Source organism: Phoenix dactylifera, chromosome 3 (genome assembly GCF_051530095.1).
Source record: "Phoenix dactylifera cultivar Ajwa chromosome 3, Ajwa_hap1_PhDact_Kaust_v1.1, whole genome shotgun sequence".
In the NCBI taxonomy this organism is placed as follows: domain Eukaryota; kingdom Viridiplantae; phylum Streptophyta; class Magnoliopsida; order Arecales; family Arecaceae; genus Phoenix; species Phoenix dactylifera.
In genome coordinates this window covers 8,974,145-8,980,223 of record NC_143192.1, presented here as the reverse complement: position 1 = coordinate 8,980,223, position 6,079 = coordinate 8,974,145, and positions in this window count along the sequence as shown.

Genomic DNA, 6,079 nt, shown 5'->3' with positions numbered 1-6,079 from the left:
ACCGTTGGGTTGTTTGTTTCTTCCTATTTTTGGGAAAAGGCAACGCCCTCAGTACCCCAGCAAATAGTTATGCATGGGAGAAAAGATTCGTGCGTGAGATAGCTCACAGGTTAGTTCATGTTCCTGGGGGGTGTGTATTCTCCTCATAATTGGTTTAATTGTGGAATAACTATCATCAAAATTTGAACAAGAATCATATGGGAAAGAATTGTGGGAGTGGCTCCTTATCTCTTAGTGCCCATTTTCAAGAAGGAACCCAAAATAACGTAAAAGTTAGGAATTTCTTCTGGAGTTGTCTGCCTTATGATTGAAAAATTAAAAAAAAATCGTGCACGACATCCTTTTTCTTTTTCATCAAACCTCTCCATCCATCCTTTTCCTTATCAAGCAATCTCTTCTATCTGTGAAATTTTTCTTCTCCTTTTCGAGTCCTTTTCTCTTCCTCCAAATTCCTCTTTCTTTTTTAGAACCTTTGCATCTTAAAGTTCATGAAATCTAAGAAATGGTGTGTATATAATTTTTTAGACAAAGTTAGAAAACTATATACTACGTACTAGTACTGATAAGCACTATGTTCTGGAAACTGTATATCGATTTATCTAAAGATATGTATTGGCTTATTAGATGACTAATTTGCTTAGTGTGTATTACTTGGCAATGTAATATGTATTGGTAAAAAGTGTATTTTAAAAATTGTGTATTAATTTAACTTGAGGTGTACATCAAATCACTGCTGAGTGTGTATCAAAGAAGCTTACAATATGTATTGAAAAACCGACGAGTGTGTATCATTTGGTCATGTAGTACGTACCAATGAATAGGATGTTTTAGAAACCGTATATCAAATTACTTGAAGGCGTGTATTCAGTTGTTGAATAACTAATTTGCTAAGTGTGCATAACTTAGTGTACTAGTGAACACCATATTCTGAAAACTGTGTATCAATTTATTTAGAGGTACACACTAGCTTGCTAAATGACTAATATAATTAGCGTGTATCACTTGGCCATATAATATGTATTGGTAAAAAGCATGTTTTGGAAACGAGAAAAAAAAAATTGTTGCGCATGATTTCCTTTATTTTTTTTGGTTCTTTTTAATGGCAGGACTTACGACTCTATTAGTAGGAGGAGTCCCCGACTTTTGAATTTCTTCTTTAAGATGGACATTAGGGAAAATATGGTAAAATAGGAAGCCTGTCCTGTATATTCTTCTATGGTGCCCATCCCATATGATTTTTGTTCATCAAATTTGCAATCAAATAGAAGGCTGAGTGCCAATCAGAAACAAAAGATGAGGTGTTATCAAGTTTTCCTATAATAAATTTCTACAATAAGGAGATGTGGCTGATATTTCTCTTTCCTTTGAATAAGTCCGAAGTTTCTTCTCCAAAAAAATTAAGATGGGTATACAGTCCGCCAAGCATTGGGGTGAGGGTCACATAAATACATTCTACTTGTTTTTCAAGGAAAAGAAATAGTCACAAAAATGAATCAATGCCGGTTAAAGAGTGGAAGGAGCAGGCTTCTTACTTATTTTGTTTGTTTTTCTCCTCTTTTGTTTTCTTCTCCTTTGCTTTATTTTTTCTTCACTGTAATCTTCTTTCTTCCTTGTTATGTTCTCTATTTTATTTTTTAATAAAGTTTGAATGAATTCCCCTCCCTTTCTCTCCCACCAAAAAAAAAAATAAAATAAACGAAAAATAAATTAACTTGAAACAAATATTTTCTCATCTAAGAATTTCAATTTGTGTTGCATCTACTTCTTTGCAAGTCCAAGTGCAATCATAACAAAAGCAATGTCTCCTCCATACTGCATCTTTGGAAGTTGAGCACAGAGGAATCTTGCTCAAGTCAAAACTTGAATAGCCTAAATTATGCTTGTGAGAAGCCAATTCCCATGTTGTCAGTCATAGCAATCTTTTGTTGACTGCCAATAAATAGTATGCTCTTCCTTGAGCTAAAAGTTGAAAATATGCTTCATCATATGAGCATTAAGAAAATTCTAATTTGTCGGCGGTGGACGGTGAACTTAGAGAAATTCTTTTCTAATGAATTCTTCTCAGATGAATAAGCAGCAGTTCTGCGCTTTTCAGAACCTTCAAGATCAAACAAGAGTGGAAGCCGGCAATTTGAAAGGTCTTAGTAGGTTCACAAACTGGATAGCTAATGCTACTGACCTTTTCTTCTCTCTCTTAATCTAGATAAGAAGAAAAGATTTCTGACAATCCCCAATCTATCAAGAGAAAAACACATGGAAGAAAATTATCACATCTTAAGAGGTGACATGATGATGCTATTTCTTGGACAATCATCTTCTGGTACAACTGAACTTCCGGACATGATAAACGTGCATGGGATTTGTGCCAGCAGATTCAAACTGGCCAAGGTATCATTCAAAGAGGTCTGGACTTTAGCATTGCAAAGGCAATGGAAGTCATAGGTGATGGCAAAACCTTGCAAAGGCTACAAGGTCCAGCCACATGGTAGATTACTCATTTAGAACTTCATATGCTTGCTTTCTTTCCTATATGTCAACAGCTAATACATCAAGGATCATGAATCTTGCAAGAAGGTTTCGTAGCAAGAATCGGATTTGAGATACCGACACATTCAGAATTGATATATAATTGCTCGCAATCATTATATTGTCAATAAAGCGGAGAAAATTGCTTCATAGCACGAAGCATCCCTGGAAATAAAAGATTGGGTGATAAACTTTTGCACTATTCAGATGAGTATATAAATTCTTTCATTCTCGAGGAGTATATAAATTCTCAGGAAGACATTCTATTCATGAGCTGTATGAAAGGGTGAATTGTGAAAGCATTTCAACTAAAACAGTAAATGTCATTTCTATGATGGAGGACAAAGATGTAGCATTAACGTATTGATGTATGTGCTAATAGACAGCAATTAGTTATCTTTCAAGAGTCATATGAGAAGGTTTTGTATCAAATAAAAGATTGATGATAGAAATAATGACATTTTAGAACAATTTAAAGAATAAACGGCGACAAAGACAAGAAAAGAAGTTAGAATATGGGGGGAAAAATGAGAGGAACACGAGGGGAGCACCAGGAAATTCTCTTCAATTTTGATCTCTCAAAATTGCAGTAAGGCGGCACATAGATGGCTTCATAAATAACATTACTCCTTACTAAAAACTGAAATTTTTGAATTACTTCTATGAACTAAGAGTTGTTCACAGTTACTATAGTACAAACAGAAGAGCTACAGAGCCATAGCTCATCAAGCCTTCAAACAAAGTCTAAAAATATTCTAGTCTCAGGCATAACCTACAAATAATCGACTAACACTGAAATAGAACGAATTGGAGCAAAACTAGAGGTTAGAATTAGATCTAAAAGCGATCCTGAAGAATCATGGCCCCTTTGGTGAATTAGCAAAGAAGTAGAAAGTGGGCATAAAGCCAGGGTGGTGCTTGACATCATAAAGGTAGTTAACTAAGGATCACTAATCCCAAAAGACAGAAGACTAGCACAGGTAACATAGCAAACAACGTAATATAGTTCAGATTTTATGTCTAGTGTTCAACTTTGAGAGGTATGCTTTGCTAAAATAAAATAAAATAAAACTTGTTTGAGGGGTATGCAACATTGCAATGCTTAGGAATATAGCCTTAATCGATGCTTTGGAATCCAGTGCAACTTATAGTAGTATAACAAATGTGCCATGCCGCTTTTATTTTAGTAAGTAATCAACACAGATAGAGAAAAGGGAAAAAGGAAAGGAGAGCATTTTGAGTAATATCAACTTGTTAGAGCAAATTTTGCGATGATACACAAATATAACATTGTCAAAGATACTAAAGGTGGTGATATAGTTCCGCATAAAATCTAGTTAGAACATAAGAACATGAACGCAGTTGAAATTGTCCTTCTTCTGTCATATAAGCTTCAGAGCAGGGCCTTTGTTTGTGGATGGAAATGTGGCAATGTTGCAATCCTCCATAAATCTGTGAAAAAGACGAACAGAATAATGATAAACATGGCGACGGTTCTTCATCTCAAATTACAAATGAAGTTTATCCACAGTATGACATTCATAGCATTTCCCCACGATTCTTCAAAAATGCAATCACATTTGTATATAGCCTACTCTTTGAACATTTTCTTCTCTTTGCAGTTTGATAAGTTTTCAGATTCACCTGTTGTAATATTTAATGAAGAAAACCAAATAGATTTTGTTGGTCATTGTGAAGAAGAAAAACAAATAAAGTCGCACAAGGTGAATAGATTCTGTTGAAAAATAAGGATGGATGGAAGAAGTCCAGTTGAATATCTAAATGAAGTAAAGATGGAAACAAGGTCTCTTGTGTTCATAATGAGAGACTTTACCAACTCTACGGGTTGGCAGCTTTGTGAAAAAGGAAAAAAGAAATTTGTGTAGTTTTTCTTCTGGGGCCAGTGTACAAATCCAGCCTCTAGCTCACATAATCCTGTACTAATTCTGTAGGAAAACCTCCATCAAAAGTGGCACATCTGATGTATCTAATGTGGCTAGCCTTCAAATCCAACCTCCTGCTCATATAATTGTCCAAGAAAACCAAACACCAAAATTAACTTCTACATTTGCAATGGCTCATTGCTGATCTACAAATCCAGCCTTTTGATCACAGCCAAATTTCCTACTCCATTGGCAATGACTCACTTTAATAGTCAGCTACTGGAGGTTCCTTCCTGATATGGGCAGTAGTTTCCCATCAGCGGTTTTAACTTCAGGACCAACTATTTTGCTAGCATAGATCATAGATGGGGATGCTTTTGGCAAAACAAATGCTTCCATGTAGCCAAGCTCTAGGATTGATTGATTTGTAGAGCACCTAGTGTCTCTGTGCAATGCATTTGGACTGCATTTGGTTTGGGAACAGAGAAGAAATAGGCTTGAGAAAAAGCTAAAAAAGATTCATTCCTGCCAAACTTGCTTACAACAGCAAGAGCAATACTTATTCCAGTCAAAGATACGTATTCCTTGGTAAGTGCTTGAACAGCTGGGGACAAAAAAAAAATCTTTATTCTTGGAACGAAGCATGCTTTTACTCCTGTCAGCCGGAGTTCTTCAAGAAATTTTAGACATGACGATGGTAAGAGGGATAGTGCAGGCTTCGTCATCAAAGGCTCAGATCTTCGACACCTTTGCATCAGGAGTGGAGCTGCAGGCGGCGTGGGCCGGTCTGGGTCATGCCTGGCGAGTAATGCAGGCCAGAGCAGTCATGCTTGAAGGCGATTCAACCATAGTGCTTGGCTAGATTCAGAAGGACACCGGTGGCGTGGGTGGGTGCCACCTCTTGCTCCAGAACATTCAGACGATGGCAAGTGGCAACGTTTTTTTTTTTTTTTTTTTTTTTTTTTTTTTTTTTTGGTCAAAACGGTATTTCATTCATATACCTCTAGCGTGGATACATCCAGACATGTCAAAGAAAAGTAGACAAAATAAAGCATGTGGGACACCCTCTAATCTAGACCAAAAGGCCTCCCCAGTATGCCGGGCAACATAGGAGGCGACCCAGTCTGCTGCACTGTTCGCCTCTCGGTAGGCATGGGCGATCTGACAGGAAATCAATTCTCGAACCAGACTGCGTATATCCCGTATCAGCGGGTGACCATCCCCATACGTGTCCACACCTCGTATCCAGTCAATCACTGTCGAGCAATCACCCTCAAGAACAAGTCTGTCGGCCCCCAGGACCCGTCTCGCGACCAGAAGTCCCTCCCAAGCAGCCAAGCATGTTTCCTTGCATGTGGCTAACCACTCTGGGGGAGCCCTATGGGTTGAGGAGGGAGAGGTGCGTAGAGAATTTTGAGACTTATTATTTTTTAATTTTTTTGGATATATCTACACAAAAATTGTATGAATTATCCATTACAGCAAAAAAGAAAAGAAAAGAAAAGAAATTTTAGGCATGAAATATGAGCGAGAATAACTTGTGGTATTACCATTCCTACTCCGCTGCTCTTTTATGTCCTCGACGAATGCACGCAAGCATTACTCCCAGCGGGGTCCCACGTCTCGCGTGGTTGCAGGTCAAAACTTGCAGCCTATCTGCTCGAATATTG